General features: G+C 40.6%; 1 protein-coding gene across 2 annotated transcripts in view; it reads left to right on the plus strand.

Annotated features, from left to right (window-relative positions):
- The window catches only part of SHISAL1 (shisa like 1), a 196,622-nt gene that overhangs the window by 88,561 nt on the left and 87,052 nt on the right, over positions 1-21,009 (plus strand). The window lies entirely within an intron of this gene.

Raw genomic sequence — 21,009 nt, forward strand, 5'->3', positions numbered from 1 at the left:
GGGTAGACAACTGTAACAACCAGAAGGAACTTGGTGTGAAACAAACAAACAAACAAACTAGTACAAATATTAAAACTTTTTTCTGGTTTCTGCAAAGGATGCACTTTGTAACCAGCTTTGAATTAAAGCTGTGCTGAAAGTTCATGGAGAAACATGGTCTCCCCTGCTTAGCATATTTCCTTGAAAAGTCTGATCTCTGTTCTTGCTTGTCTTTTGCCTAAATCTTTAAAAATAATTGTCTTCATAGTGTCTTAATACACTGTGTTCCCTAACATAGTTTCTTTTTTTATCACAGGCTAACGGCATTCTTTTTTTTTTTAAGGGGAATTTGAAAAATGTTCCAGTCAATTCCTGAGGTTTAGCATTCAATGTTGGTTTAGAAGACAGTAACCTATCAAAAAAATTTTTATTTTTATCCAACAGGGTAAAAACTTCTTCAAGGAGTGGGGAGGGGCATAGTTCCAGAGGCTGCTTTTCTCTGTCCTCTCAGGAACCCTTACAATTGCAGAATGACCTCTTTTGAAGTTCTCCAATATTTCGGATTTAACATATCTCTGAATGTTTCTCTTCAGCTGGCTACAAAGCTCTTGCACTTGATCCATCGTCAGTATTCTCCCTTTGATGCCGTTCTTCCATAGTATTGGTGTTTACGTGGCCTTTTGTGTTTCAGCCGCGTCTTCTAGCTGGGCAATTTTGTCCTTCTGAGCCTGGAAAGAGAGAAAAAAGAGGCAATGCTCCCCAAGTCTTTCAGTTGCTTGTGAGCTTGCATCAGATAGTTACCTACTCACCCTTCAGAGGTTTCGAAGGAGGAAAGGACAGTCAAGGATTCCTGGTGCTGAGTGCAAAAGGATATGGTACAGAAAACACCACGAAATCAGAAGAAACAAATCAGAAGACAAACATGTCTTAAAACAACATGCAGTTCAGCAGTGGAATTCCTTGCCCCAGGAAATTGTGGCTGACAACAGTTTACGCACCTTAAAGAGGACATCCGACAGGTTAATGTAAGAGAAATACAATTGAAGGTTGTTAACTACAAAGGATGCCACTGAGCCACAGACTGTTAGAAGTTGGAAGAATATTGCAGAAAAATGTCACTCCATGTTTGTTCCAATACTTGTGCTCCCCCATAGACGAGTATTCCTGGCTATTGTTGGAGACAGACTGGGTACTGGCCAGAGACGACCCAGGACAAGTGGTCTTATGTTCCTGAGCAAGTAACCATCTTAACCAGAGTGGGAGGGAGGGGTGTTTATTTTTGGCTTGGGTTCTTTTCTGGAATGGAAGGTCAGAGGCCAAAATGGGTCATAAAGAATGAGGGACAGAAGTTCTTCTGTAAGGTGTTGGGTTTTTCTTCTTATCAAAACTTCAAATACCAAATGTGCTTGGGTTCTTTAAACACAGCGTGTCTTCCCATTTCATCTTGCCTTTTTTCCCTCTCTAATCTAAACTTACCTAACTATCTAGAGAGTCCTGGATTCCTTTAAACTAACTTCAAGTACCTAGAAAGAATCTATATTTGGATCAAGGTCACTGTAGGGTCCCTTTGCAGTCAATGAAGAATGCTAGGCACCTCCAGTGGGTGATTCATATCATAGGTGGGCTGCATCTCCCTCAGGAAGCACGGATTAACTATGTAGGAAGCCTAACATGACCTTGTTTCTAATTTAAGCCCATCACCTAAGTGTCTAACTTGTCAAGGCCTCAAGTTAGGTAGGAACAGAACTTACTATACTTGTACCTTATATCCTTTTAGAGATTTATTATGTGCATGTGTTGTGAAAAGTCATCAGCTCTTTCAGACTTCTAATCCACAGAAACCATGTCACAGCTGTTGTGACATGAATATAAAATCAAAATCTACAATAAACAAAAATAAAGGACAGATGCTTGGGATCCTCCATTTCCGGATAGTTTTCATATACAAAGAACATAATCAGGATAAACAGAACAAGTTTAATAGACAGAATAGAGCATGTATAGTACCACTTAAAATCAACATTTTTGCACTCTACAGCCAGCAACATAGGTCCTGCTATAACATGTGGCTAATCATTCTTCATTTTCTAAGTACAGGAAGAAGGAGCCATAAGGATTTTATTTGCCATACTATTGTTATATCTGTTTCTATTGCAATTCTTTTGTGATTTAGTAATCGAACTAATTTTGTACACAATAAAATGTTGTCATGATAACTTAATTTTGCATTTTCCTAGGAAAGAAAAAGCAGATGCATAAATGAGGTTTCTTGTAAGCAATCTAATGGAATGTGGTTCTTAAAAATGAGCACTTAACAGTTCTTACTTGTAATACACACAGAGTAGTAACAATAGAGTTACTGTAACTTTCCTTGTGGAAGCATGCAAGAATTTACGATATTGCTTCTACCACAAGCAGCAGAACTCTAGAAGCCATTATTATGAATTCTACTTCTCTTCTCAAGAATTTCATTAGATGAGCAAGAGCAGTTTTGAGTTCTCAGTTTTGGCAATATCCACACAAAGAGTATGAGAGTTAAATGCTGTTTCTAAAGATTTTACCAATTCAGTTTCCATTTTATGAAGGGATGATTCATATATACTTTGTGCAGTGTTTTCATAGGTGGTTTATCCAAAAGGGATTTTTCTCAGTGATGCTTTCGTGTTTCTTTTGACTGGAATGTTCAAGTATTCTCATTTTGCAGATGAAAAGACACCTGTTTGAGTATCCTCAGATTTATACACTGAGGCTCATCTCTGTTTCTTCATTGCTATTGGCCATTTCTCTTGAGATTGTCACAAAGTACCAACAGGCACAGGTCTTCATATAAATACTAGTGGTCACACTATGACAATTATCTGGGAAGACCATGTTAGGGTCCACTCCAGTCTCTCCAAAAGAAACTTTTTTAATGTGTAGTAGTGACTTTTCATCCCAGAAGTAACCTGTCATGAAATGGGGCACAGCCTTAGTTTAACAGCAGACCCCAACACAAGATCAATAGATCTCAACCTTGACTGTTCATTGCCTAAGTTGATATACATCCACGCCATAATATAAAGAGATACCTGAACTAGATACCTGTCTCTGTGCTACAAGCAGTGTAGTTTCCTTAGCCTGGTACTTCACTTGGGTACTTTATCAGTTCATTTGGGACAGCTGAGGCATGTCTACATGGTGTTGTGTGTTACAGCTCCAACACGTCAACAGAAAAATCCTCTCCTAAAAAGCCATAAAAACAGGAGCAGTTCTGATTGCCCCAGAGCTGTTTGTGGACCTTCCTTCCCAGCAGTCAGTTCTCAGTCACGTGCTAAGCATAAAGCTGGGACAGAAAGAGTGAACGGTCTTTTTATCCATTAAATCACAAAGGGAGCTTAGGGAGCAAGAAGTGTGTGGCCAACTGTGAGTACAGCCAGGATGATGATATCCTGAACAATAATCAGAAGTGACTGGAACCATGGTGTTCTGTCTCATGCTGAAGACAGCAGTTCTGTCATTTTCCAGCTTTTCCACTGTTTCTCAGCAGCTTGGTATTCTCCAAAGGTCTTCTATTCCAGCACCGACCCGGCTTTACCCAGCTTTAGTTGGAAGGCCTGATGGTAGCTCAGCCATGGCCTGGGAGTAATGCCAGCTGCTCTTAGCACGCCTTGGAATTGTGTGTGAACACCAAGAGAAACACGTTCTTGTATAGCTCCCAGAAGGAAGACTCACCAGCAAAGACTAATCATAAATCACAAAAATAGACCTGCAGAAGACCTCAGGTTGTCATTTAGTTTATCACCTTGCCCAAGGAAGAATCAACTGTATCTACCTCATTCAAAACAAATGGTGGTACAACCTGTTGGGAAACGTGGTTGCAAGCATACAGCCTGCCTTCCTACGTTCTGGAAACTTTCTTTGAAATCTCTTACCATTGTGAATACAGATTGAAACGCGAATGTTATTGCAGCATGGTGAATTGAGCACCAATGAGCTGCTGGCTCTTCAAGCATTTTCCTTAAAACACTTTTTCTGTAATGGCAGACAAATGTGCGTTCAGGTCAGTGAGACGAAAATGGCAATTTTATTGTTAAGTAACTTTTATGTTTTAGAATGATCAAAATCAGGGGTTTTGATGGAAGCTGAACAGGACGTTGAAAACCCTTGCAGACCCTGGCTATTCTGAAGCTCCTATCTTGCCCACTTTCTTCTCTTTAGAAACCTAAGTGCGTGCTCTGTTGCCATCACGTAGCGAAACCTCCCATGGGAAAGTAACCAGTCTTTGGTAGAGTAATGGCAAGTGAAAGGTTTTTCCTGTCCATTTGCATAAGATGCTACTGCTCTTTTAATATTCAGTGAGTAATAAACTTTCCACAAAGCATTTAAAAAAAGTGGAAACAAAGTTGATCTGTGGTGTCAAATATTAACTAAACAGACCAGTCTCCTGCTTCTTCCTGGAAAAAGGCTCTTGCTGTACTGAAATGTCTCTTCCTGCAGATCTTGTTTTGCTAGTGAGGTGCAGTTGCATAAAGTGTGAGATGCTACCTAACAGAACAGTATCTGCTTTCTTGAAACAGCTTTTCAACACCTCTCTCTCTGTGACTCTATATCTGATATGGCTCAGCTCATTATCATTAACTAACAATAATAAACCGAATAAAAGTTAGTTTGATTAAGAAAGAGCTAAACATGTTCTAATTTAAATTTATTTATATACGATCTGTGCTGCCAGCAACAATTTCAGGTTTTTTTGGGGGGAAGGTGTCCTTGGATTGAGAAAACAAAGACCATTATCTTACCAGATTATTTTCTTGTTAATTAAAATGAAAGGTAAGAATTTAGCTAAATCTCCTTTCCTTCATTTTTTCCTGATGATCTTCTCTTATTTTTCCTTTTTCTCATAAATAGCTGGATTACTTTTAGCAAATAAATATTCTTAAAGACAACTACATCCATTTCTTTTGCATGCTGGTTAGAAGAAAAATAGCTTTCCTTCCTCTCATATTTCCATGTAATTTCTCTTTTTAAAGATAATTTTTTCTCCCTTTGTGTCTTTCTTCCTGAAATTTTATTGCAAATCAATACTTGAAATCTTCCAAAGAACATAACATTCTGAATAGGAAAAAAGAAGAGCTTGTTATCATAAATGTCTTCCAAAGAGATTTCTTTTTATGAGAATATAAACATAGAATCTTTCACCAGCATATTAAAACTCACATCCTCATATGCCTCTGAGCCTGTCATTATTTATAAAAATAATGAAGCCTTACATATGTCATGGCTATACACTCCTGATTTCATTTGCAATCGTAAGCGCTTCAGGTACTGGAGGTACCAGCAGTGCTTAAACTATGAGCTCTTTGAGAAAAGCGCTATTTTATTTGGTCTGTGCTTGTACAGTGCCTACCACAGCCTGATCTGGATCTGTGGCTTAGACTCAAAGACAATATGCCAATACATACAGCAAATTACACTGAGAAAACCACTCGGTTCACTTGAGACTGAAGACTCTCGCCTTACTCTGCATCAGCATCTGTGCAGTTAGCATCATGCTCATGGAGACAGAGGTGATCCTCGACCTAGCAGCTTCACCACATCTGGAGCTCAGCAAATGCTGAAATAACAAGCGTGGTTTGTCTTTTCTTTCCAGGAGGGATTGCTTGTAGTAAGGCACCACAGAGGAACTCAGGAGATGTTCGTTCACTTTCTGATCTCTTCTACAGATTTCTTGCAAAACTTGAGAGAAATCATTCGCTCTGCCTTTGTCTCAGAACTAAACGTCTAAAAAGCAGATTTTGGTATTTTCTTCTTCTACTCTGATCTCTTTTAAGCACTTGTATTATGAATAAACAGGGAGATTAGTTTTGTTTGCCCAGAGTCTAACCCAATGGGAGTCCGGTATCAGTGGGGATGTTAGGCTGTACTGTAGTAGAAAGTATGGAAACATTAGTGATTATTCATCAATCAGTTACATAATTCAAGGTTAGATATAGACTCAGTGCTTTACAAACAGATGAAAGTGAGACATACTTCTAACCAAAGAATGGTCTTAGAAAATTATGACATAATCTAGAGTGGAGTGACTCAGACTCATAGATTTTACTAATGATTTATTTATGAAAAATACATTTGTTCAACAGTCACAAGTCTTCACTGATTTGGCTGATAGTTTAAAAATGGAAAAAATACTGGAAATACAAATATGCTGCAATGAATTGTTTTCAAACAAGATTTTTCAATTTTTGCCTTCAAAATTATTTTAAAGTTGCCAACATTTAATTTAAAAAAAAGGATTAAAGAATGAAAGATAACACTTTTGTTCTGGTCAGCCAAAATATTCAGTAATTCCGAATTATTTCTTTTACAATCTGTGTTACTGAAAAAAAAAAAAAAAGTTGAGTTTAGCCCAGTAAAAATGTAAGGTAGCAGACACTCAGCTGGTCTGGCTTAAAACAGGCAATTAGCAGTGAAGTTGGCATACATCGTTGGTTGGACTATTTAGCTGGCTGGATGTTCTTGGATTTTTTTTTTATAAGCCAAACTATTAAGAGACTGCCTCTACATATTTCCAGAGCTTTACTGCCATGAATATAAGAGCAAATGTCAAGAACAGAGTCAACTTTCTCAAATGAACAACAGAGTGTCTCAAGATGTATAAGGAGCTGTGCTATTGTCCACGTTTACAATTCAGTGGGGTTTTTTCAACATTTTTTTAATATCAAGGATGAATTGGATTCTCATTTAATATAGTGTCATGTTCCTTATAGAAGACAACGTGGTAATAACATGATATTGCAGTTTATTTTCATATTCTTGTATTATTTAGTATTTATCTTTCCAAGTCACTAACTATGTTTGACAATGCCTAGTGTATCAAGTAATACTGCTGTTCAATCAGAATTGAAAGGCTCGGTTCACTTCGACCAAATATCAACCTCCTTCTATTGCCAAACATAGCCCATACATTTTAATGGGCTCATATTGATCATAAGGGCAGAAGACATTACTGAATGCTAGTCAGCAGAAATTACGGAAATGTTACATAGGAGAAGACAGCATGGCCGGAAAGACGATTCTTCCAATACGTCTTCTTGGTGTCTGCCTTCCTGGGCAAGCACAAAGGCTTCATTGGCTATGTCTTAATGTTCTACTCTGTGCTCTGACAATGATACACCGAAGATACTCTCTCAGTGTAAATCATCCACTTTCTGCCAGAGACTGAGGCACTGTGCATGTACATCTTACATAAATGAAAGTGAATTAAGTCAGTCATATTATTTTGTCTCTGTAAGTGAAAGGAAAGTTCAATTCATTCAGACTGAAGCATCACCAACCTAGCCTAACTTTTTCTTTCTTCTCTCTAACCAGTCTTACATGGAAGAATGAAGATGGAAAGTCATTTTAAGTACTGCACGCTCACCTTGTGGTCCCAACAAAAACCGCATCTCTCCCTTCTCTCTTCATTGACTGCCACTGAGGTTTATGTTTGCCTGCCAATTCACAGAGCGTTTGTTCTTCCAGACTGTAGTAAGCTGACATTTTGGCAAAGCAGGTTTTTTCTTATGAAGGAAGGAATTGGACACCTTAGCAGCTTTTTGTCATAGATCGTCAAGGTGAGCTACAAACTTGAATTTATCATGAACAATATGTACATTCTTCAGAGGAAGAAAGGCCCAACACCAGCCATGGCTGTTTCTTAAATTCACATCTCGGTTTTCATTGTGATGCCAATTTAAGCTACTGCAAGAGCGAACAGAATGAGATCAGCAACAAGATTTGCCTGTAGATGAAGTACATGGTGTAAGTTCCTCCTAGAGATAAACCACCAAACTCACTGAACTATGAGTATGACTTACCAAAAATAATGATTTTGTGTAGCCTGTAGGTCTCCCTGCTGATTCTACATTAGTAGTTGTATCTTTCCAAACTCAAATAGTATTCCAATTGGTGCTGCTCTGAAACAGCTTTATATGTGTACCTACCATAAAAAGGAGAGAAATTAACCTTAAAAATACATTTCATAGTAAACGATAGAAGCTTCTTTCTGTCTGGTATTGCTGAAAATGTAGTCAGGAGACTCATCTTGAAGGGAAAATAGAGACATCATTTAGGGGAGACAGAGAGGGGTAAAATCCCATTAATGACACAATTTAATACCGCAACCTCAAAATTAAAATATCTATCATCATTTAGACTGCAAATAACACTGAAAATATTGATTTAAGTTTATGAAGGCAGCAAGACAGTTGGGGAATGGGGTATCCTACTGCTAAAATAACACTTGTCAGGTAATTGAAGACACTTGGAATTTTGTTTGGCTTCATGATCCATGCACTGTCATGTCATATTCCCTAAATACAGCCAGAGTTAATTGTAAGTTGCAATGTGGCATGTGCTATGTGCATTGACTTTATGACAGTAGCATATTCTGTTCACTTTAATCCATAGCTCTTATTCTGTGCATCACTGTGAACGATTTTAAAGAACATTTAACAACTTCTTATTAAGTTTTCTGCTGTTTTACACTGTGGTACAATCGTATTTAATATATAGGGTGGCCTATGATGTAATGTAAAATGTTGTGCACTTTGAAAGCCAGTACACGAGCTGAGTTGACAGCAACATGAGTATTGCCTGTAGATTATAAACCTGGTGCATGTGCTTTCTGTAGGGCAGTGTGTGATAGCTGTGAATGGGTGGAAACCCCCTTTCCATCACTGCAACTGATCCATGCAAAGCATTGATGACCTGGTATCTTAGGACCAGCATTTCTTATCTTCCTCCATTTCAACTGAGGCCCATGAGAAAAGTTGGAGCCCAGAATTTCTGAAAATCAGACTCTTCAAGCCCTATATCCTGAACCTGTTCAAACCAGTATTCTTATGGATTTCAGTGGAAGGAGCACAGTCCTTCGAATTTGAAATCAGAAAGTCCTTTCTCAAGTCACTGACTGAGAGCAACGGATCTATGTTGTGTTATATCACTTGGACACATGGATCTAGACACATTAAGGCCAAAAAAATCTGTATTCTTGACCCCTTCCCTCTTAGGTGATTGTTTACAGCTCATCCAGCATAAAGTACCTAAAATGACAATATTCTACCAACTTATTTAAGGGGGAAAATAAAGGTGGAACCTCTTTGTCAAAGGAGTAGAGGGAAAATACAGAGATGGAGAGAAATCAAGGGGCCGCCTTCTAATCTTACTTATGTTGATATATGTCATGAGTAACTTTGCTGAAACCAGAGAGACAAGGCGATAGTAACAAAGGGTGAAGGAGGGTCACAGGGCAGAGAAGGCTACCTAGCTAGTTGGGGATCTTCGGATACCCTCAGTTTAATGGTATATTTCTGTATGAAATTGGCCTGTGACTTACATGGCTCCAGATGCTTTCACTGCCTGGCCGTGTCACAGGTAATGCCACCATAATCACTGATCTTAAGAAAGTGAGAAAGGTCCTAAGTTTATGCCAGCTTTATGCATCTACAGCTGACTTCCATGAAAGATAAGCCAGACCCTAGGGACAAACACAAATCACTAGCCTACTGCTGTATTACCTTAACAACTGTTTCTGCTACGGAAGTCCAATAAGTATATACAGGCTTCCAAAATAAATAATATCTACTGAGCAGCAAATATAAGTTGTTTTGAAATGCTGGTCATAAAGCTGAGCAGAAAGCTAAGACTGTTAGGTCTTATTTCTGTGACATGGTGTTTCATTACTATCAGGGGACCTTTTTTTTTTGCAGCTGCACAGCCACACAGACTTCTGCAAATTCAGCTCAAGGGAGTGAAAATCCATATTGGCCTTGTTCCTTTTCAGAAAAGGTTAACAGTGTCCCCACTAATGGGAAAATGCTTCACATTCTCCCTGGAAGAAGCTTGGGAGAAGTGTTTGTCCCATGGGGGACTGACTTACCCATCTTGCTTTTATCAGGCCTGTGTGAATTTGCTCTGCTGTATGTTAGGGAAGTTTGGGGTTTTTTGATTCCTCTTGTGCTGTTTCCATGAGCAGCTAGCATACTGGAGAAAATATATTGCATTCTGGGGTTCAGGGATTTAGATGGCACCATCATGGTGTTTGTAGACATGTAGACATGGTGTTGACATGTTTTATATTTTTGGTTCAGACACTCTTTCATGTTCCTTTTGGAGTATAATGGACCACAGCAAGCAAGCTCCTCATTTTGAGTTAGGTAAGCTTGGAGAGGGGGAAGCAGCTGGAAAAGTAGGGGAGGATGCAATTTCATTATAGGATCTTCTTCTTGAATTCATTTAATCATTTAAATTGCATGGATGTCAGACAAGGTGGTAGTGAGCCTCTAGTCAAGGGGAACTTTCTCTGCGCATTGAAGTTCTCACACAATACTCAGACGTTTCTTTCAAAAACTGTGATTGAACAGTTTCCTGAGAAAGTACATTAAATGCACTACTGCTCCTCCCTTCTTCCTCACTTAGAGACACAGAGCTAGTTAAAAGCCGCCTGCTAGAAGACAGAAGAATAAAGCCTTATAGTAACTGAAAACATTAGGAAGATATAGATGCGTATATACATAAAATCCAGAGGAAGTGACTAATAAATATTTCTTACAGTATTTGCAATTCAAATGTTATATTGGTGTGTGAGTGCTAGAGAGAGACCTAAAATGAAAGTGACTGGAAAGTAACTATTTTTATTGCGACCAGAAAGAAATGTACAAGGTAATCAAACAGCATACACAATGAAAAGCAAATTAGATTTCTGAAACTCTTCCTGTTTTTAGTGACTCCCATGTGGCATTTGCAACACAAGCAAGCAAGCAAATCTGTTTATTTTATAAACAGCAGGCCAAATCCTTACAGCCTCCCCGTTCCCCTCATGCCACTAACACCCTAGGTGATGATAAGTTGATTTAACAGCTGCTTTCTCAGCCAGCCTGCAAAGGGATGTCATCTCCCTTCAGCTGCATCCAGTGTAGAGGGTGAGCCAGAGGAAAGAGGAGGTTTGGTCACAGACAGAATGTAATTTACTGGTTTGAGCTGGGCAAGGGGCAAAATCAGGCACAGCCAGCTGCGTGTGAAAGAGCATCATCTCTGGGCTGCTCTGAAATGTCCAGGGGGAGCTGAAATATGGTGTAGGTGAAGAGAACAGAGATCGAGTCCACCTGGCATGTTAAGACATAATTCTTTTCCTTTACAAAATATAAGATATTCTCACATTTTAATTGTAATACCCAATTACATGTGAGATAGGTTAGAAATATTGCCAGAAAGGAGGACTTTATACCTCAGTGGTGATATACCTGCAAATTGATCACCCCAGACAGATTGCCTGGGAGCCACTTTAAACTAATGGCTAGCATTTCTCACTATTCTTCAGCATTTCTGTTTTCTAAGTATTTTTGACATTGTAACATCAAGAAACTTGGCAGTGACTCATGTAATCTGAGTGTCGTGTCCCCCCCCTCCCCCCAGCCTCTCCCATCATTTCCCTGGGTGATCCTGAACAAGTTACTTCATTAGTTTTAATTGGATGCTGTCATGAGAAAAGGCTTGTAGGGCTGGGCTGCAAGTCTGCAGTCATTCGATCCTTGTTCACGCAAATTCCTATTAATTCTAGCGGGAATTTTCTTTGTGTCAAGACTGCAAGATTTGCCACAACTGCAAGTGCTTAAAAGGCCGCAACAGTTGGATATTGTTTCTGGTCACGTGAAGGTTTATTAGAATCTGCTATTAATACTTATCCTCTTGTTTGCCACTTGAACAAATTCAAAAAGGCTCTTCCTCAGTCTTTACTGGCTGATTCCAATCGCAGCAGGTATTGTCAAGTGAGTCTGTATTTCTGTTAGCAGCTCTGCCTAGTGCTTTTGAACTCTGGGCAAGTCTTGGCCATGAAGAAAAAAGCACAAAATAACGTGTGATTTTTTTCCTGCCATTGTGCAGCAAAAATGAGCAGGTAGATACAGTTTCCCAGAAAATCTTATGTTCTTGTTCCCATCTCTAACTGGGATGTGAACAGCCCAAGAACAGAAGGGCAGGCTGGCTTCAGTTGCAGGAGAAATTCAGCCAAATGTGATTCTTCAGCAGAGGAGACCAGAGACAGTTTGAATAATTCTTACAAGATTCTTAAGAATATTGCAAATAAATGGGATGTGGAAATACTAGATTAGAATGTGAGTGTGCCTGATTTACATAGCTTTGTAGAGCAAATATTGCTATTATAATTAAAGCAGTGACAGCTACTGATTAAACAATATCCTTTTAAATGCAGGAGTACTATAAAAATATAAAAAGAGTCAGAAAAAAATTATTGGAACTGTGTAAAATAAAGACAAAAATTAAAACAAATATTATTATTATTATGTTCCACCTGGATTCTCTGCAATTCCTCACATTCATTTCTGTTCCTCAGGAGGCTGGGACAAGCTCTTGACATGTGGGAAGGGTGAGGAGGATGTATTTGTGAACATTTACCTTCAAAACTGAGAAATAGCTCTGAAAATATTTGTGACTTCTTTTTATTTACTCATTTGTAGATTTTTCTTTGCAAATATCTTTGCCCCAAGAGAGTGTCCAGAATTCCATTACCAGGCACGCTGGTAGCATTCCCTGGCTGCTTTGAAAGGGCTTTAGTACGAGAGTCAACACAACAGGATTCAGAAACCCTGACACGTGAATGCCACCATGCATTTGGGTAAGAAGCAACCACAGTCACTGTCACCGTGGTTGGCATTAAAGACCTCCAGCCCTCTAATTCTGCACATACTTTATACAGGAGTCCTGAGATCCTTACAGTGAACTGGTTTCAGTTTCATCCCTTACAGTTCCCTGGGTGTTCTTTGTTGAGCTGCTTCTCTTCCTCCTTCTTTGATTCTCCCTATATTTCTACATTTCATCCCTTTTCTTCTGCAACCCCTTCTTACCTGCTTCTCTTTTGACACTCTGAAACACCTTCTCTTTCCAACCTCTGTTCTCCACGAACCCCCAAAACGGACATTTCTCTCTTTCCCTGAGCCTCTTCCCTACCACATGCTGCCCTGAAGTCCAGATTGCTCTCCCTGTTTGTGCACAGTGAGCAACTCAGCACAATGGACTTTACTTAGTGAGTTAGGCAACCTGAGTATGACTCGATACTGACTGATATGCTTTCTGGCAAAATATAGTTTATGCTGCGAGAAGGAAAAAGAAACACTTTAGCCAAGATAAATCAAAATCTCCCCCAAAAGCAGCATGCAAAAATCTTCTATTATTATGAAAATTATGGAAATGCAAGCTTAATATTATGACATCAAATGACTAGTAATTACTACTTACAGTGATACTGTTTAATGCATTTCATCCCGAGAAAAAAATTTCACCCGTCATTGCTCACAGAACACCATAGGTATGCAGCCATCATTTAGCAAAAGACAGCAAAACCACAACATCTTACTAGGTTTGTGTTGAACAGGAAAGGACCTTTGTTTTAGATGTCTCACTTCTAATCCCTTCCTGTAGGAAGACACACGGAGCAGTATTTTATCTAGCGAGACAGAAGTGGACGAGTGTCGACCTATGCTTCCAGAAAGAGCAGTAATTTCTAATGTACTCAGGTCACCTCTACTTGCTTTCTCCCTGGGTTTGGCTACCAGCCCATCAGTCGAAATGGTTTCTTCCATTTTCTGTCAGTGATCTGTGATGTCTTAATGTAGGTGTGCCACCCCCCAAAAAAATTTTTTTCCTCAAAATAAACAGTGACCCAAGGATGCGTGGTTAAGTGACTGAAATACAAAGTAACCTATTTCTGCTGCTTTCACTAACAAAAAGGTGTCTGGTGTAAATAAGCAAGAAGGGAAGGAGCAGCATGAAGCAAGCAAATTTGTATTGAAGTTGCACTTCAAAGTGAAGATAACATTTTCTAATACATCTGTGACCCAGATCCTCAAGGATATGTAGGTGTTTGATGCTTAAATAATTTTAAGGATATGGGCACAGATGATTTAGAAGGACACCTAAATATCTGTCCTCCAAACTGCCTGTGGTTGGTGTGTCCGCTTTTGCAAAGGTTTGCAAAGGAGAAAATACAGAAGAGAGTATAATACAGTGTATAGCAGAGAAATGAAAACACTGTATGAGCTCATGAGAATTTCTGGCAGATACCCGCCCGGACCCTGGTGAAAGCACTGGTGCGGTTTGGTATGCTGGCTCTTGACACATATTTCTGTGAATGGTTGCAGTAAGTTAAGTGTAGAAGGGAGGATACAGCAGTACAGTGAGGGAGAAGCATGCCATCACAGGGAAGGTGACCATTCCGGTTTCCATTTCAGGCAGGAGAAGAATTTTACAGTGGAGTTTAAAATTTCCTTTTCCAGTCCATCCGTCAGAAATCCTCAACAGGAGGGTGGAATACTGTTCTGGAGGTAATCACTTATTAGTACACAGGGGATTTTGATTATGAGCCATGCCCATTAATAGTAAAGGGACATTTACTGCATGCAAATCCTAGCCCAAGGATGGCAATCTAAAACCTGTGAGCATGGAATATTGTGCAAGAGAAACCTATTTACATGATGGTTTTATTGTTCATTTTCTCTGCGTGTCTGCTCTGCACCGAGAGATTCCATGGAGATTGACTATAAAGGAAAACATAAGCAACTTTGCAAAGTATGCTTCAGTCTCTGGGTTCAGCTCACATTAAAAACCCTTTCACCCAGCTTTTGCAGCTCATTACCATACAGTAGAAAAATGCTTTTGCTGGCATGGCTCAATGTTGCACTGCATGTTTCTCATTCAAATACTTTCTCTTTTTTTTTTTCTTTTTTTTCTGTGAATACTAACTTCAGGGAATATTTCCAGTGAAGTGCTAAGACATAAACGATGTAAATCTTTATTATAGTATAAAGAGTAGGGAGATCCAACATCTTGGCCTCTTCCGCTGAGCAGTATGTTTTGACACTTTCAATGTTTTAGTTTCTCTCTGTAATAACAAGGATTAATGTGATGTGCCTACAAAGGGATTACGTGAATGAATCACACAGGAGATTAGGGGAAAATCTCATTTTGTGGACGCATCAAAATAAAACCTTTTCTGACTGAAAGAAAAGCAGCCTTCCTTTCTCCCTAATTGGACTGGATCCTTAAATGTCCTACAGCTATAAGAGGACTGAAGGAGACTGGTGAACCCAAAGCTAACCTATATTCCCAGCAAAATTCTAAACAATCTATCCTGCAAAGGTCACTTATGCCAGCTAAGAAATATGAAGATGAGTCAGTCCCATGTGTCTCTCACATGTACCACCCTCCAAGCCCCATAAAGTGAGCACACATTGAGGGAGTCAGCTGTAGAAGAGCTCCTGCTGGTTTATAGTAAGAAAAATACAACAATACAAATTCCCTCTCATTTGGAGAACCTTAAAATACTTTACAAACAATATGTCCCACAGCACATCTGGGAGACCAGATATTTTTGTGTTTATGTTATGGATAGCTAAACTAAAACGTGCCTCTACTTGTCAAGGGTACCCAGAGAATCAAATGCCTGTGTAAAAACCACCAATTCCCAAGAATCTTGTGCTGTAACTACAAGAAAACCCACCCTATTTTCTGTCCTCTCTGCTTTGGTTTAGCATTTCCCAGTAAAATATAGTCATCACGCATCTGTGTAGCTCTTTCCATGTCAAGGATCTTGGAGTCCTTTAAAAATTGTGAAAGATACAATTCAGCAATAACAATCCCACCCCTTAAGTGTAGCCATATTTGGAATGAAATGTAGCCACTGTTCAACAATCCAACTCTGTGTAATAATCTCTGACAGAAAGTGAACAGTGACAAAATGAAACTTGTGGAAAAACTGTTAGCTGATATGCATCGTACAATAATTTAAACCGTAAATTGTGGAGAATATAAAACCTGTCCCAGCATTTGCTCTCTTTTCTCTTCACACTCTTATTTGTTTTGCATAACTCTACTTACATTGCAATTGTTCTTCCACCACTTTTTTCTCTTACTAAGGGTTCCACATCCAAGTCCAAATACTGCATCTAGCTGCATCTCTTTTTTCGTAAATGGAGGGTTTGGCTGGACACTGTGGCCACAAAGACCTACTTGGATTTTGTAGAGCCAAATCCTCTTTCTTTCTTTCCACTTCCTCTCTCCACCAGCATGAAGTTATACAGCCCCATCCAACTCTGACTCTTTTGGAACTGGTAACTTCTTTGCCATGCGCAGAATGATTCAGAAGGGTGGGTTGTCTTTGAAAAAATGGTGCCCTTACAGAAAACTATAAAGATAGCTTTGCTTTTAGTGCCAGACAGGAACGCTGCTCCAGCTCTCCACCCTCTGCTTTACAAGTCCGTTGTAACACAATCTAAAAGCACATATCTGTTAACCTTTTGGGAACAATGGAAATTGTACATTTTCTCCTAGGCAATCAGCAGAAAGTGAAAGAGGAAAAAGTATCTACAAGATAGCGGGGAGAGAGAGAGAGGCTGAGGATGGCCTCGCTGAGCTATTGAGGGATAATCCACCCATTGCGTAATATTTCTATGACAAGTGTTAATGGGTTTTAAATGTCAGGTGTTGTAGCATAACCCACCGTCTACACAAAGAAGTTACCAATATTTTTTATTTGCGTACACAAAAATAGTTACCCTCCTGTCTTTCCCTTCTGAACAGCATCTGGCCGGGGTGCATGTGAGTGGGAGAGAGGTGCTGCAATCTGACTTGCTTAGCAATCAAATGGAGGAGAGAGCACCCTGAACTCACGGCAGGCTGCTCTGTGGGAGGAGGAGTGAATGTCCTTCCCTCCTTGATAACAGGATTAATGCCAATCCCCCACATTTGTGTGTGTTCGGAGGTGGATTTATTGGTACAAGCCCTCACCAAGAGCTAGCACGGCAGAGGCTGTGTAATCTCCACTGTGTAATGTTGTGACCCATTCTGCTTCTCTAGATGTGGGCTTGAAAGTGAACATGTATATTTGTGTACATGTGCCTCTGTGTGTGTAAATCACACAGCTAGATGTCCTTGCACTACTATAATTAGCTGCTGTTTTACCTCTGTTATTTTCTTTTTAGAAACCCCAGCTAATTAAAACAATAACAAAATGTTTATGCTGTAGCTAGTCCTTTCCAGAGTCATGGCTCCAGCACTGTCTATAGAAGTATATGCCAGTGTTCTTGGTTCTCATCCACTTTTTAAATATCAGTTTCTTCTTGCAAATGAAACCTACGTGTGTGTGTATATATATATACACACACACACACATATACAGCCTGGACAGCAACAGTAAGGCCTGTCCCTGAGTCATTTCCTTGACATTTAGTTCTGAAAACCATCTTTGGCCACATTTCAGGACCATGTGGTAGCCAGGGCCGTGTCCAAACCACCTGAGTTTGGACTTCCCTGTTTGCAGTCAGCACTTTGATTGTTAATTCACTACAGATGTCAACACTTCTCATCTGGAAGGATCTAATGCCTTGGGTGTACCTTGTTAGCATGCAAGTCCCTTGCAAAAAAACCCATGCAAATTCCCCCGAGATGGTATTTAAAGATGAGTTATGAAAGATGACTGAAACAATACTTGAAAACACTCTCTTTTCCAAATACTGTGTGGAAACAGTGTGCATTTCATACCGTAATAGTCCAATGAAAACTATTTAAAATACTAAGAAAGGTGAATTAGCCATTTCAAAAATGAATCTGATACTGACATGTGCTCTACTTCTGTGCTCATAATGCATTATTAAGATTTCCTGACATGGCCTAGGAAAAAAGCTGTGTGTATGTTAACAGTTACACAGAGGGTGAAAGCGTGTGGAATTCCAGGGATGGAACAATACAGCCTTGTTGGCTTTGGCAAAGTACAATCTTTAGTGATGAAAACCTGAGAAATTTGGGGTCAGTCCCACAAAGGCTTACACATATGCTTATCTTTATGCATAACTCATGCGTGCAAATCGTTACAGCATTTGGCCTCTGACACGGCTGCTTCAGCACAGAGTTCTGTACTGTAAAACCTAGGGTGTGATCTTGTCCTTACTGAAGTCAGTGGGACTTTCCATGTGAGCAAAGTTATTTGTGTGAGCCAGCAGAGCTGGCCCGTAAGTGGCTAAAATAGTAAATTAGCTACTCAGATGTTGTGAACCTTAAAGTAGTGTTTTCCTCTAACTTCAGGGGGAAAAAAGGAATCTTTGAATAGTGGCTCTATGCTATTTTTCATGATTATATTATTTACTGTGGTATCGTCCCAAGGCCCAAATGACATTCCCATTCAAGGCTTCTTTATACCACAATTACGCAAGCAATCACTGCTTGGATTCTTACCATCTTTTGTGTTTTTATATAGAGCTTTAAATTTGAAACCTTGAAGTAGTATAGGCTTAATCAGGAACACTGCCATACTCGGCAAACCTGGTCCTAATACCAGTTCCAGCACTGGTTGAGGCAGGAGTGACAGATAAATCTCTCGGTTGTCTTCTGTTCATTGTAACTCTCCATACCAAGATACGTACTTGAAGTTTACACAGTGATAGAGGTCATGAATTTAAACAGCTTTTATTATATGAGACAGGAGTGCTAGAGCAGGAGGACTTGCAGCTATTTAAAAAAAAAAAAAAAAAAAAAAAAAAGAAGTGTGTACTAACTACCTGAAATACAAGATTGGTTTTATTTTACATTTACTGCAAAAGAGCCATACAACATCACACAGATGATGATGAGGCTGTTGGGACAGAAGCATTTGGTTGCTGCATCTGGCATTAGCATGGGATGGCAGAATCACTGATCAGGATTTAATTTTCATTTCTCGTCCTAATTTGCATTTCCTATTACTGTTTGTTGCATTTCAGCCCTGTGGGTTTGGGATCTGACCAAAAGCCAACTGAAAGCTCAAACCAGCTTTCCAGCAAAAACCAGTAAAAGTCCAGCATTTCTTTCTCGCCTCCAAAAAGAGTTGAACAAAAATAAACACCCTCCCTCCTGCTCTTTCCCCTCACACATATACCCACTCGAAAACGTCTGCTCCTCAGGAAATAGGCATGAGTAATACAGAATCATTTGTGGTTTATTTAAAGGAGGCTCCGGCCACAGTTTTTCCTTTGGTCACTCGCAACAATGAAATGGATGAGGGTGAGAGTGTGTCACTCTAAGAGAAACAGAAGCCCCGGAAAAAAGGAGTGGCTGAAGCCCGAGTACCTCACAAGAATGGCTTTGAATCTTTGTGTCCATGTGGGAAAAGCTTCCTTGATACCATCTGCTGAAAAAGAAAAAAAAAAAAAAAAAAAGGAAAAATGGGGAATAGAACAGCCTATTGCCCTTGTCCTTTTGGGGGCTGGTGAAATGGAGGAATCAGCAATACTACAGAATTGTAAGAAAAAAACAAACAGATGAACCAGTGGTCCACCATTCCTGTGCTCTGTAATTATTTTGTGAAAAAAACAACTGCAGTGCACCTAGTCATAAGGAGTTTTATTTGGTGCCTGTAACAGAATTAGTCCCAATGGGACAATGTAGCCTAGTTTTACATGGCTGTGTAATGAGACATCCTGCTATGAGAAATTGGCACAAGCTGACAGGGGACCTTGATTTCCGTTTGAAATGGTTCAACTTACAGTTTTTAAACAACCGACTAGATTTGCTAATGTGAAGAAAGTAATAGTTTATATTCTTGCCTAATTTGAGAAGTACACCTGCGATTGCTCCTTTCCACGTGCAACACCTGTGCAGAAAGTGCACTTCACCTGCTTGAATATTCAAAATGTAGCTTCACGCAAGACTGTAAATTAAAATGTCGGGGGGAGAGACTAGGGTTAAGAAACGATGCTTTACTTCCTCCAGATCATAATTACAGGGAGGCACTTCAGAACATCCAGATTATGTTATCGAGCGGCCTAATTTAAACGTAGCTCCATCCCCAAACAGTAAATAATGTACGTGGTGGGCATGAGTCATCGCTCTTACAACAGCGCCTGTGGAGCTCCCTGCTTTGCGCAATTTACGCATTAAAATGTAAATGAAGAATAGTTTTTATCATAATTTGAATTCATACGAGAGTGATCATTTATAGACATCGGCTGAGAGCAGTCTCCTTCTGAGGTCACGACCACCTGTTGGACTACGGAGCCGTGGCGTGAGAGGAGGGAAGGAGAGAAGAGGACGCTTTAGCCATTTTTAGACAAGTGAGCCCATAAATCAGCGTGCATCGTCCTCTCTCGCAGTTGCTTCAGTCTTTGTCCTAGAGGGGCAGGTTCTGCTGTCGTCGCAGCAGCAGCAAGGGCACGCTGCGCGTGCAGACGCGCTTTTGAACGGCCCCAGGAGGCCTCACGCTGCGGTGCCCATCCGTGCACGTGTGTGTCTGCCGGAGGCACGCCGCCAAAAAAACAGGCTTCGACCGCTCCAAAACGCGTCCTTACTCCAGCGCCTCAACTCCTGCCGAACGGCCGGCCCGTGTCTCGCCTCGGCTGGTTTTGGCAAGATGTGGGGGGACCCCGTCTCGCCTCGGCCAGTTTATAGCGAGATGCGGGGGACCCCGTCTCGCCTCGGCCAGTTTATAGTGAGACGCAGGGAACCCCGTCTCTCCTTGGCCAGTTTTGGTGAGATGTGGGGGGACCCCGTCTTGCCTCGGCCAGTTTATAGCGAGACATGGGGACCCCTGTCTCGCCTCGGCTGGTTTTAGCAAGACACGGGGGACCCCGTCTCACCTCGGCTGGTTTTAGCAAGACACGGGGGACCCCATCTCACCTCGGCTGGTTTTAGCAAGACATGGGGGACCCCGTCTCCCCTCGGCTGGTTTTGGCAAGATGTGGGGGGACCCCGTCTCGCCTCGGCCGGTTTATAGCGAGATGTGGGGGACCCCGTCTCACCTCGGCCGGTTTTGGCAAGATGCGGGGAACCCCGTCTCACCTCAGCTGGTTTATAGCGAGACATGGGGGACCCCATCTCGCCTCGGCCGGTTTTGGCAAGACGTGGGGGACCCCATCTCGCCTCGGCCGGTTTATAGCGAGACGTGGGTGGGGGACCCCGTCTCGCCTCGGCCGGTTTATAGCAAGACTTGGGGGAACCCCGTCTCGCCTTGGCCAGTTTATAGCGAGACGC

The sequence above is a fragment of the Aquila chrysaetos genome, chromosome 17 (genome assembly GCF_900496995.4).
Source record: "Aquila chrysaetos chrysaetos chromosome 17, bAquChr1.4, whole genome shotgun sequence".
In the NCBI taxonomy this organism is placed as follows: domain Eukaryota; kingdom Metazoa; phylum Chordata; class Aves; order Accipitriformes; family Accipitridae; genus Aquila; species Aquila chrysaetos.